This window comes from Sceloporus undulatus, chromosome 3, assembly GCF_019175285.1.
Source record: "Sceloporus undulatus isolate JIND9_A2432 ecotype Alabama chromosome 3, SceUnd_v1.1, whole genome shotgun sequence".
Classification (NCBI taxonomy): domain Eukaryota; kingdom Metazoa; phylum Chordata; class Lepidosauria; order Squamata; family Phrynosomatidae; genus Sceloporus; species Sceloporus undulatus.
The window spans coordinates 243,768,228-243,782,593 of record NC_056524.1 but is presented as its reverse complement, the minus strand read 5'-3'; positions in this window follow the sequence as shown (position 1 = coordinate 243,782,593).

Here is a 14,366-nt window from a genome sequence, read left to right as displayed (position 1 = left end):
GGCACTATGTGTACAACTCTGTGCTTTTAAACTTGAATGTGGTTGTTGCACATCAGACAAAAATGTATAATTGCTTCAACAGGGAAACTTACACATATAGTTTCCAGCCTATATGTTTTATTACAGTTGTACATCATGATGAAATTTTTGTGCATCACTCTAAAATTTTTGGATTCATGTATGGTACTTTATAAGCACTTATAAATGTTATGCTGGCAAGCTTCCCTGAAACAACTGTCTCCTGCATGAATGGAATATTGGAGTAAGTTCGTCTTTGGTTTGATACAATATACAATCTTTTATTCTTATATGAATAAATAAACAGGACAAATGCATTCCTTACCATCAGTTTGACCAAAAGCATCTTTGTACTATAATGAAACCTGAAGCTAGATAAGATGTAGGCAACTGGGATGGATGTGGGCATTAATTCCCCCTTTCAAGAATCATCTGTGGGTTGCAGGTCAAGGTTCACAATTAAGTCATCCATCCAAGGATCCTATCCACATCCTCAGTCTGAACAAACTGAAAATTACCCTTCATAACTGGACAAGCAGAGGCCAAAGTTACATCTACTGGTGGACCTGTATCAACTATATCTACAGTCAAAATAGATTGATTTTATCCACAAGGTGTCATGAGAATTGTTCACAAAAGGCTATAAGTGTGTTGAATTATGACACTACATATAAGAGAAACAATATAATATGCATAGTGGTGTGTTGCTTTCTCTGTATGCTTTTGTAAAGAAACAAAAATATTAACATGATATTCACATACTGAAGAGAGAACAAAGAGACAAGAAAAGGCGGTTAAACCTAAACTATTTTGCCAAGGCCCCTCATCCCAATTGCTTACTCTATATGGACATGCAGGGAACAATCTTTCTTTCTCCATATAGCAAATCCAACTGAGTGGAGGAGGTCTGAGTTGAAAAATGACTAGAGGTAGACAATTTTAGCACTTTATCCCTACCCCACTGGTTCTTCTATTAAGATTCTAGCCTCCTGTATCCACCTTTCATTTCTTATCAAATGTTATAGGGAAGTTACATCTAACTCCATCACACTATATCTGGTGTCAAGTTTGACCCCGTTTTGAGGCCTCATTAAAAGAGGATTCAGTTTCTTCAGTCATCACATCGATTAAAATCCCTGCCAAGAGAATATAGACACCTACCTAACCTGACACCTACATACTGCTATACATTTTTTGAAAATTATTTTGATTATATTGTAGCAGGTTAGCAGGTCTGCTGATAAGGATTATATAAAAAGTATACCTGCTGAACTATCTGGATTGAGTTAGAAATATCCAGCAAATTCCTCTTCTGGGGTTTAGTTCTATTTTACAGACTTTGTTGTGAACATAAGGACCCTGTTATACAAAAACACTGAGCTCACTGACTAGATAAAAATCTTTTGAAAGAGCAACTCCTTTTAATAAAAGCTTTTTACACCTGCCCACTTTCTTTTCTCCTTTGTCCTCTGTCTAGCTAGAAGTTTTTAAACAGCATTAGAATTGGGAGGATGGTGAAGGAAGGCTGGAGAACCCCTGACTTTCATTAACTGAAAGCAACATCTTTAGCAGCATGTTTTCAATAAACCATTCATTAAACAAAGCTTTTGGTGAGAAAGAATGTAATTCTACTCTGTCTGATTTTTATGTAGTCTTATGGGCTGTATAAATTAGGCAAGGTAAACGGCAACTGCTTCTGCAATCTCTTACTGAGCATGTGTGAACAGAAAAACAGACAAAAAAGGAAATACAGCCAGCCCTTCTCATACATGGATTTTTATACACAGATTCAAGCATTTATAGTTTGAAAATGTTCCAAAAAAGTATAAATTTCAAATATCAAACCCCAATTTTCTATTTTTTATAAGGGACACAATTTTGCTATGTCATTATATTTAATGGGACTTGAGCATCCATGGATTTTGTTATCCACAGGTGATCTTTAAACCAAAACCCAGCGTATAACAAGGGTCCACTGTAGAAGGTAAGAAGGCACACCAGCTACCCCAGCAGTTAGGTAAATTTATACTTTAAACAATTATTCTTAAATGTATACTTTTTTTTTAAAGGCATACATCTGTAAGCTGGGCCACTAAAATGGAAATCATAAGAAATGTGAAGACTGGTGGGGGGAAAAATCACACCAGATGCATTTTGGAAGATGCCTTCAATCTGTTCAAAATGTCTTCCTTTATTTTTGCAAGGCTTACCTGACCTAGTTGTTTCATTCTCTTGTGCATATTGTTTTGTTGGGGGGAAACGTTTGCTGAAACATGTTGAACCGCTATTCCTTTTTTTGTGGCACAGGGACCTATTCTTATACTTTCCATGTTACTTCTGCCTCTGATGTCAAATCTTCTCTTAAACAAAACCTTGGGGCTCAACAGACTGCCCCTTTATTCACTGGATCAGTGCTGCGGCAACCGCAATCTGTCCTTTCCGCGGATCAAAAAAAAGTCGCAAAAAGCTGTTCCTTTTCTATGAATGATTCTAGGGTTTGGGAGCACGTAGCGTCCGCACACTCCCGAACCCTAGTACGTGGCGGCGGCGCCATCATGGCAGCCTCCAGTCCGTACAGGGGCTACCATGATAATTCAAGCATGGTGCTATGTCCACACATCACGGCTCTGTGCTTGAATCATTGACGCGCCACAGGACACCAATGACATACTCAGCGGGTTCTTTTTGCAGTGGAGGGTTTGGCTGCTGCGGCCTCCCTCGGGAGCAAAAATAGGCGACTCCAGCCCACCCTTTTGGACTGGTCTGTAGAGCCCCTAAGTAAAAGACTAACTGTTCTGAGCTAAATCTGTGAAACTGTAACAGGAGGAAGAGACTGCCTAAAACGTTTCCTTTCCCAGAGCCTCAATAACAGCAACAACAATAATGACAACAACACTTAGAATAGTCTTAGTAGGACTATTTTGCAGTTGTAGTAAAAAAAACCAAAACAGAATTATTCCAAATGTTGCCCACTGATGTCTCAAAGTATACCGAAATTTAAATGAATTACAACTGAATTTCAATAACAAAAAAGAGGAAACTCACTTCCCACAAAAAAGGTGAAAGAAGAAAAAAGGAGATTTGCATAACATCTTGTTATGCTTCTGCTAGATGCAAAATTTTAAATCAGTAGTACAATGTAATAGACAAAGTCTGATTGTTGTGTTCTTGCATGCCTTCAATTTATTTTTGACTTATTGTGACCTAAGGCAAACCAACTTTCTTGAGCTGAACTTGTGTGACTTGCCCAAGATCACCTAGTGGGTTTCCATAGCTGGGTGAGGAATCGAACCCTGGTCTCCAGAGTGATAATCCAATGCTAAAACCACTACACTACTCTGGCTCTGTAAATGAAATACAGTCACCATATCCATGGATTCTTTATCCATGGATCCAACTATTCACAGTGTGTGTGTGTGTGTGTGTGTGTGTGTATTCCAAAAAGCGAACTTTGATTTTGCCATTGTATATAAGGGATACTATTTTACTATGCCATTGCATTTAATGGGACTTGAGCATCCATGGATTTTGGTATCTATGGGGAGAGGAGGATCCTGGGACCAAATCCCAGCAAATTCCAAGGACCTACAGTATACATCTCCATATATATAATTACTACTGATTAGGTGCCCTATGTGACTGCTATAGTATCTGTTCGCTAGGTGCTAACTGTGGATCATCAACTTGAAGGTCCTTTCTCTTCCTTCTTATGGTGATCTTTAAGCCAGACCTGATGTGTCCTGCTTGCCCAAACAATGGAACCTATCTACAGTTTGTTTTAGCTTATTATTCTGTAATGATAACTCTCCTTCCCAACCTCGCTGCCCCATAAAAGAGAGAAGAGAATGGGGTGTGTGTGTGTGAAGACACTGACAATACTCTTTATTTAATTCATCAGATATTACCTTTCTAATGGTTAGCTGGTTCAGTGAAAAGTATTCTTTTGACTAAGTAAAAGAAATTCATGTTCAGAAATAGCTGGTCCAAATGAAGCTGCACATTGGATATAGATTTGCCCCGGCACTGCAATAATCAAGTTCTTGTTGAACTTAGTGGCGGTATGTCTTTTCAAGTACTCTAGGATGCTTATGCCCATCTGTGGCAATTAATATTTTAAATGTGACTATGTGCATATGACTAAGACTGGGATGGGATGGGATGGATTATATTTGTCCCCAAATGACTCCACAGTGTCAACAGAACATTGTTTATTTTGAGATGAATTTCAGATTTAACCACTGTTGGCTTCTAAGTATTTCAGTTTAGAGGAAGCTGGTAGAGCTGTTACAATAACATTCACAATCCACAAAACAGTGATATCTTTACTCAGCCAACCACTGGCTTGCCATCAGGCAAAGGTGTCAAGAATCATACAAGAGAAAAAATGATGATGAGATCATTGCAATGATGTTAGTCACAGGCTTGCATTTTCGCAAGGTTGTTCTTTGGAGATCTATGCAAGCAGGTCCTTCCTTTTTCTGGTCATGTGGCACTGGGAACAAAGCATTCCAAAGTCCAGGAGATAAAATTTGAATTCTAGTATCAATGCAAAAAAGTACTTCTTCTGAGATCCCAGATGTCACCATCCTTTGTGAGGTCGCAGCCCCCTTTGTTAGGCAGAGAACACTGAATCTCTCAAGAGAAGCCTCCATGCTTTTGCATTAGGAAAATCTTAGCAGCTGTTTTGGTAAAACATGTCAAATGGAATGGAAGGGAATAACAAAGTAATGATGCATTTGACATTAGTATCAGAGTATAAGTACCCTAATGTACACTTATCCCCCCCCCCAAACAGCTCTATAGCCTGTCTTTCAGGAATGTTTGGGGTGCTTAGTCTGAACAACAACAACAACAAAAGATCCTAACAACCCATGTGGTCTGAAATGTAGCTCAGACAAATGTTCTTGTCTTAAAATTTAACAATATAAAAATATATAAAGTACAGCATATGTTTAACTGTATGTTATTGTCATAGAAATGGGGATTTAACCAGGTCCTGAAATTCAAGGAAGATTACATATCAGTATGGTTTTGGTGAATATAGACAAACTGGCTTACCATAGTGAAAATATGGATAAGTTTGCTTGTTTCCTAAACAGGAATTAAAGTGCTGAAAACTAGATGACTGTGGTTACTTTTGTACTGTTCTGTGGTTATCATTGCTCCACCCCTAGTTACTGTCTTGTTCCATTGCTATAGAGTGAAGGTTCTATTGTCCCTCCATGCAGTGTTGTGTCACTGTTGACTGGGGTTTTGTTTGCAGAAGTAGGTCATGCCATCACCACAGAAGCTCACTTAGAGCAAAGGTTCATATGAATCTCATTCTTAAACTAAAAGTCAACAAGTACCTAGGCTCCTTAGCCCCAATAATTAATATATACAAAGCTAAGGTTACACCTATGCTTTTATATGCAGTGGAAGTATGGGGTCTAAATTCCACCGCAGTAGTAGAACTAGCCCAGTCTCAAAATTTGAGAAGTATTTGGGGAGTAGATAAAAAGACCTCAGCAGCTGCTGTTAGAGCCAAATTAGAAATTTACTTTATCCACTCACAAGCTAAAATCAGAGTGTTTAATTATTGGTGCAAAATTAATGAAATGGAGCCAGACAGACTCTCTAGATTATGCCTATTAGAACAGCTGCACTCTCATCTGCAGTCATCATGGTCTGTATAACTGATAAACTTTATAAAGAGCTGTGGCTTCCCTGTAGCCTGCACCACGAAAGATCAAACAAAAAAGGATGCAAGACAGAGAATCTTGGACATTGTGGACCAAGAAGATATAGCCACCCTTAGCAGGGTAGGTAATTTAAAATGGTTGAGCTGATACAAATGGTCCTTTCAAATGCCAACTTATCTAAAAATACAGATCCCAAAACATCTCAGAGAGGCATTCACGCGAGCTAGGTTCGACCAACTTGATACCATGGTAAGACATGGGAGATTCTAGGGTATCCCTTATAATGAACAAACTTGTATTTGTGGTGACAACGAAATTGAGGATCTAGCACACATTTTGTTTAGATGTAACCTGTACCAGCAGGAAAGAGACCAATACTTTGAGCCCTATATTAAACAAACAATATTCTGGGATACTCACATCAGAATATCATACTTTATGAGTGGACAAGATTCAAAAATATCTATTGCCACAGCTCGGTTCCTTCTTAAAGCATCATTGTTGAGATCTAGATATGTGGGGATGATTGGTGTTAACTGTAAGGTTGATGAAGAGATTTGACATATGATGACGAATGTTTAATGTTATTTCTACCTCCCATTTGAATTCTATTTTACTTCCCATGGTATCTATTTTACACATTACTGTTCGATTATGTAAACACTTTTATTCTTGCCTGTTTATTTGTATATCTTTCAGTACATATTGTATAATTTTAGATTTGTATAGTCTGTATATAAGCTGTGCATTTTTAGGCTATTCATATATATATATATATATATATATATATTGTGGTTTATTGCACTTAGTGCACTATATTAACATTTTACATATATGTGTGTTGCATTGCTTCTATTACTATGTATACTATGTATTACTATGTTTTAAGTATTTTGAAATGGCCCTTGGGCTATTCAATAAACTATTATTTTTTTGGCAGAAGTAGGTTTAGTATGTCCTTAATGTGTTAAAAGTGCATAGTGATAATGGTATTTGTCCTGGGACATGTCTACATAGCCCAGTTATATTGGTTTCTCCCCATCTTTGCATTGTCTGTCCACAAAGGGCAGGGCCAAGGCCCAATTTGACTACACACTGTCTTCACATGGGAATGGCAGTTATGCATTAAATCTGGGCCATCCCTCCCTTAAATTTTAAAAACACACCATTCACTCCAGATCTTCCCAGAAAATCCACAGCATCTGGACCAATGCTGTGCAGCTGTTTACACAGCATCCCACTGTGGTGCTCTGTGCTGGTGCCAGCTGCGCAAGTTGCTCCCCCTGAAGTCAGTAACATCACTGGATAATAATAATAATGATAAAAAATTATTTGTGTTTCCCCGCCTTTCCCAAAGGATCAAAGCGGGGTTACAGACTACTAAAATCAATACATACAATGCAATACAATACACTATAAAAACACAAAATGGTACATCTATACAAACATCAGTAAAATACAACAATCCAACAGCATCCAACATCCAGGGGTAAGACAGAATATCATTGTCGGCAGGCATATTGGTCATGTAGACATCACTCCTCGGGGGGGGGGGGGGCTTGGCAAAAGAGTACGGTTTCAATCTCTTTTTAAATGTTTCCAAAGAGGTCATGAGATGGCGCGCTTCGGAAGGCTGTGTCCAGATCCGTGGGGCCTTTATGTAAGCCCTTTGGGAAGAGGAACGTATTTGGACAATGGAGTTTCCATGAGTTCTTCTCGGGATGTTCTGAGTGTGCGGGGCGGCTCGTAGGGGAGATGCGGTCCCCCAAGTAACTCGGGCCCAAGCCATGTAGGGCTTTATAGGTGATAACCAATACCTTGTATTGTGCCCGAAAGCAAATAGGCAGCCAGTGTAGAGCTTTCAGCTTAGGTGTTATATGGTCAAACCTAGATGCACCAGTGACCAGTCTGGCTGCCATATTTTGTACTAACTGAAGGTTCCGGACTTGGTACAAGGGTAGCCCCATGTAGAGCGTATTACAGAAATCTAGGCGAGAGGTTACCAGAGCGTGTACGACTGTTTCAAGGTACCTTTGGCCCAGGTAGGGTCGCAGTTGGCGTATCAACTGAAGCTGATAGCAAGCACTTCTGGCTGTCACATCTACTTGAGATGTCAACTGCAGGGACGAATCCAGAAGTACTCCTAAACTGTGAACTTTGTCCTTTAGGGGAAGTGTGACCCCATCCAGGACAGGTGGACAAATTTCCTTCCCCAGGCCTGGGGAACCTATCATGAGTACTTCCGTTTTCTCTGGATTCAATCTGAGTTTGTTTTCCCTCATCCAGCCCATTACTGACTCCAGGCAGGCATTCAGAGGAGAGACGCCATCCTTAGTCACTATGTCAGTCGGAGACACAGAGAAACGTATTTGGGTGTCATCAGCGTACTGATAACACCGCGCTCCGTGTCTCTGGATGATCTCTCCCGCGGTTTCATGTAAATGTTAAACAAAGTGGGGGACAAAATAGCTCCCTGAGGAATACCAGATGTAAGTTCCCTCTTAGAGGAGCAAATGTCCCCCAACTGCACCATTTGGAATCTGCCTGAGAGATAGGATCAGAACCACTGGAGCGCAGTGCCCCCAATACCCAATTCCCTCAGGCGTTCCAGAAGGATACCGTGGTCAATGGTATCGAAAGCCGCTGAGATGTCCAAGAGCACCAACAGGGTCACACTTCCGCGGTCGATGCCCAGACGGAGATCATTGACTAAGGCGACCATGGCATAGAACCTTCACTCAACTCCGTATCCCGCTCTAAAGCCGGTTTGAAATGGGTCCAGATAATCAGTTTCATCCAAGACTGTTTGGAGTTGGAAGGCGACCGCTCTCTCGATCACCTTACCTAAGAATGGCAACAAGGAGACCGGTCTATAATTATTTCTCACCAGGGGGTCTAGGGAGGGTTTCTTAAGTAAAGGTTTGACAATTGCTAATTTCAAACTCGATGGAAATTTCCCCTCCCTGAAGGATGTATTGATTATAAGTTGTAATAATGATGTTACTGCATCACCACCCTGGGCGGTCAACATAGAAGGACAGGGATCGAGAGAGCACGTCATCTTCCTAATGCTTCCAAGAAGCTTGTCCACTTCATCGGATGGGTGCAGGGTGTGTGGACCATACCAGGTAATACCCCAGAAGAGTAATGTCACCTGGTCAGTCCCTCCTCCCACTCAGGGGAGATGTGTGCACCCATTGCCGGCCCCTTCTCCACTGCCCAGCTTTCTCCCTGAGGAGCAAGCTAGGCAACAGAAGAGGAGGTGGAGGGGCAAACACTCAACCCTCATGGCTCCTCCACTTCCTGGAGTTCTCCTGAGCAGGAAACCAGACAGCAGAGGATTAATGTTTGCCCCTCAAGGCTGTTTAGCGGCCCAGGTTTCTCCTGAGGAGGAAGCCAGGCAATGGAGGAGGATGAACCCAAAGAGTACTCAGCAATGGCTCCTCTTCATCCTGGAGAGAAGTGACCAGTGGGGTGCCACAGGGTTCTGTCCTGGGCCCAGTGCCATTCACCATCTTTATAAATTACTTAGATGAAAGAATAGAGGAAATGCTTATCAAATTTGCAGATGACACCAAATTAGGAGGAATAGCTAATACCCCAGAGGACAGGATCAGAATTCAAAATGACCTTAATAGATTAGAAAGCTGGCCAAAGATAACAAAATGAATTTCAACACAGAGAAATGTAAAGTACTGCAATTAGGCCCAAAAAAAAAAAAATGAAATGAAATGAAATGAAATGCATAGATATAGGATGGGGGACACCTGGCTGAATGAGACTATGTGTGAAAGGGATCTAGAAGTCTAAGTAGACCACAAGTTGAATATGAGTCAAGAGTGTGATGCAGTACTTAAAAAGGCCAATGTGATTCTAGGCTGCATCAATAGAAGTATAGTGTCTAGATCAAGGGAAATAATAGTTCCACTCTATTCTGCCTTGGTCAGGCCTCACCTAGAATACTGTGTCCAGTTCTGGGCATCACAATTCAAAAAGGATGTTGAGAAACTGGAGTGTGTCCAAAGGAGTGCGACCAAAATAGTGAAGGGTCTAGAAGGGTCATACCTTAGGAGGAGAGACTTAGGGAGCTGGGTATGGTTAGCCTTGAGAAGAGACAGTTAAGAGATAATATGATAGCCTTTGAAGGGATGTCATATTGAGGATGGAGCAGGCTTGTTTTCTGCTGTTCCAGAAAACAGGACCTGGAACAATGGATGCAAGGTACATGAAAAGAGATTCATTCCACCTCAACGTTAGTCAGAACTTCTTGATAGTAAGGTCTGTTCGACAGTGGGACACACTCCCTCAGAGAGTGGTGGAGTTTCCTTCCTTGGAGATCTTTGATCTGGATGGCTGGATAGCCATCTCTCAGGGATGCCTTCATTGTGTGTTCCTGCATGGACTGGATGGTCCTTGTGGTCTCTTCCAACCCTATGATTTTACGATTCTTTGATTCTATGAAATGTGTCCCTACAGTTTCCTCCTGCTGCCTCACTTACTCAGATGTTCCTTGGCCACCCTAGTTGGGTGGCCAGGGAGTCTGTCCACACTGGGGGGACACCAAGGGTAGAAACACCACTGTCTGAGAGCACAATGAGGTGCCCAGTCAGGTAATCACCACTAGGCACCTGATTTTCGATTTCAGAGGGAATGACTGTAATGAATTTTATGTTCCTGAAATAACAAAATGACTTTCAGTCTGTAAAGGTGAGGGTGGTAACATGTTTCCCCCCCCATGAAATTTTCAACATTTTTCTCTCCAATGGTTTCAAAATTTCTGGACATTTTACATGTCTTTTCAAAACATATCTGTGTCATTGTGATGACAGTGAGAGAATTAGTTTTCCTATATTACATATCTTGGGCGGGGGGGGCACTCTTCCTATAAAAAATCCTGTCCTACCATAAGCAGTATATCTTGAAAAAAAGAGGGAGGTTAATGTAGTGTTTTGTGGTACATAATAGGAATAGTTAACACACCAAATTAGGTGATTTATCTACACCTACACTGTTGAAATAATGCATCTTAACACCACTAAGTGCTGTAGCTCCATCCCATTAAATTTTGGGATTTGTAGTTTTATAAGCTCTTTATCCTTTCTCTGCCAGAGTGCTATATTGAAAATCCCAGGATTCTGTAGTATGGAGCCATGACAGTTAAAATAGTGTCAAATGGCATTATTTCTACAGTGTAGATTCACCCTTTGTGATCAAATGTGGATTTATACAATCTAGAAGGCCTTCACACATGCACACAAAAAACATTTGTAAATTATCATATACATATAGGTGTCCACTCCCAGCCTTGGTGGATCTTTGAGTTTAACATAGCAAATTATGGACAGTTCAGTCATTCATTACATCATTGGGGCAAATGAATATGACATGAAAAGTGTAATTGCAACCACAAGATAATCCTGAGCAACATGATTATTGTAAAAACAAGTCTAAGAGGCACTTAAATGCTCAAACATCCACTGTGGCATGATTTGGTTGTCTACAGTCTACTTTATCCAGTCCCTGAAGTTTCATCTTTGATTCATGTGCTTATGTAGAAAATATCTGGAAACAGTGAGCCAAAAGTCCACAAAACACAAAAGACAGTTATAATTTTACTGAATTTTTTTTCCAGATTTGAAGTATATACAAAAATAAGAACATAAGTTATATGGAAAATTAATCATTACAAATCACATTTTATTTATCTAATTATGAAATATAATTAGGGAAACAGCACAGTGACCTCCAGAGCTTTTTACAAGACAATCCTCTTGACTACTCAGAAGTATGCCTTCCTGAATTCAGCAACCCACAGAAGAATTGGATAGCAAAAACCTCTGCCCATAATGTAATGTACTGATCATGTTACTTACAGTAGTTCTTGTGCTGAATGGCAATGTTGTGTAATTGAATACACAGCCAAACATACAACTAAATGCACAACTGAATGACAACCTTATGTGCATTCACAGGAACACTATGTGCATTTCTCCATTTTCATAATCATAGACTGCTTCCATGGTAGAACTTATACATGACAAAAACACTAGTAGGAATCTAGCCAATCGGAGTTATTCCCAGGTGTAAATGTGTATATACCCTAATATGATATTCCTGAAGCAAAAAACAAAGGGCCTGAACAGACAGGCCAAAATAAAGCTGCTTTGGCCCACTTTGGCAGTGTGCTGTTTAAATGACGCATGCATCCTAAGAGGCTGGAAGCTGTGCCAAAGCCACACTCCAGTCCTAAGGAAAATATATCAATTTCGCGGCTTTGCCAGAGCTTTTGGCCTCTTAAGATGGTGGTATGTCATTTAAACAGCATACCTCCAAAGTGACCAAAAGCAGCTTTATTTTGGCCTTTCTGTTCTGGCACAAATTTTGCATTTCTACCTCCTCCCCATTTTTAATTTGGTTATATCCGTCCACTGATGAAATTAGATCATTGCAATATTTGAATAGTGAAGCTGAATCTGGAACATATGGAGAATTATAGTCTGAACAGAGCTTGGAAAGATTACTATATATATATATATATATATATTGCCAGAATGCAATTTGCTGTTGCATAAAGCATAAAATAAATTGGGCAACCAATAGCACTTTCTCAGACATTGTGTAAGTGTGGTCTCCAGCGTAATCATTCCCAAAGCATACACACAGCCCCACTCAGTTTTGACTAGGTGGGTGAGGAGTCAGTTGATCATTGCACAATGTGTAAGATGAAGACCTTGGTGCCCATTGTGCAACTGAATGAATAACTGTGGGATCCAGTGAAACTATGCTGGTGTATATTTATGGTATGCTCAGAGAGAAAATCAAACCTGAACACTCAATAGATGCCAAAATGACTAAGCTGAGGCTATGGTACTTGGCTACATCATGAGATGATGTGACTCACTGGAATAGAAGATAACACTAATTAAAACTGAAGGTAGTAAGAAAAGAGTCAATTTACATTACAGATGTGGAATCTGTGGCCCTGAATGTGTAAGATCTGAGAAGGCTTGTTAATATCAGGGTCTCTTGAAGGTCTCTCATTCCTGTGATGGCATATAACAACAACAAAGGTATAGCTTCTTGGCCAGTGACTAAAAAATTCTCAGGAGCTTAGTGGCTAAAAGATTTGGAGAATTATAATCCTGATTAATGTCTAGAACACTTTAAGGATTGATGTCTCCCATGTGAATCCTGGAGAATTTGCTTTGTGGTAGCTCAGCTGTCAGATGTATGGTGTTTGACAGTGTGGTTCAAAGGCTTTTCACCATGTCACCAAAGTAGTGGAATTATCTTTTTAATGTTATCTGTAACATTAAAAGCTGCAGTAAACTTCATTTGCCACTACTCCTATACTAGAAAGCTGACAGTGAAGACTGTAGGACAGGTGCTAATAAATAGCTGATGCTATTTATCTCTGACAGTGACAATTGCCTGATGGATAAATAGGATTGCTTCCTGACATTCCCATTCCTCTTCTTCACCCAAGGTTATCAGAATTGTCAGAATGGCCTTTTCTTTGATAAGACACTTCTTGGGCACCGCAGTATGCACACTGTGGGAATTGTACAGAAACAAATATCTAGATTGGGACCACCTACTTTTACATTATCATTGAAGAAAATGGTTAAAAAGACAGACTGTGAAGTCAAACACCTCTGAGTTGCATGTAGAAGATGTATCCTGTGTAGGTAGAGTTGCCAGATCAGCAGTGTTACATTTCCTGAGATTTCCAGGGCAAAACCTGATAATTGGAGCAGTAGTGTCAGAAGGGTTGGTGTCACCCAGTATGGGGTGGTACTCCTCCTTCCCACTGCCTCTCCTGCCCACTGAGACCTGGGAAAACCCAAGTGGCAAGATGAGTGGGTGGGCGAGGCAGAAGACAGCCCCACCTTCCTTGCCTCCCATTGTCTCCCACACTTGCTCAGACACAGAAAGACATGGATGGCTCAACAGATCCCTCCTCTCCTGAGGCCTCCCCTGCATGCCTGGCCAGAACCAGAAATACCCAGGCAGGTGGCCAGGAAAGCAAGCCAGTGGACTGCCCTACCTAAAGGTGACAATGCTCTGCAATGGGAGACATCCTCCCCCCTCTCCATTGGCAGAGGTCTGGTGGTGAGCGGTGGCAGGGGGTGAGATGGATGATGAGCAACAACTCCTCCCTTGGCTTTCACATGGTGCAGTTTTACCCCCTAGTAACATCCCTGACCTAGGTGTAGGTCTTAGTGGTGGCTAAAGGCCAAGATTTCATCATGTGCCAGAGATGAAGTGGGGAGGTTTGAGATCCAGAACTGCTTCTGGGGGAGCTGATCATAGAAATGAGCATGTGGGAATTTAGCTAAGCAGAGCCAGAATCTGGTAAAATTTGGTTTATCAGGTAATATGACAATGCAGAACTAACAGATGGGACTATTTTTGATGGCTGTACAGGCAAGATAATTCAACAGCTGCAGTGGTTGCCACCATCCCCACAAGAACTCATATTCCACACATGATACATGTGCTCCCCCTCCTCCAGGGTCTGTGTTGCTTCTGGGGCTTGAGGAAAACTCTGCATGAGCCCCCTCCCCAGGCTTTCTTGCTGTTGCCAGTGTTTGTGCAACAAGAAGGCTTGTGAGTCATATTGTTGGCCTTCCACACCCTGCCTTTCTTCAAATGGCACAAGTAAAT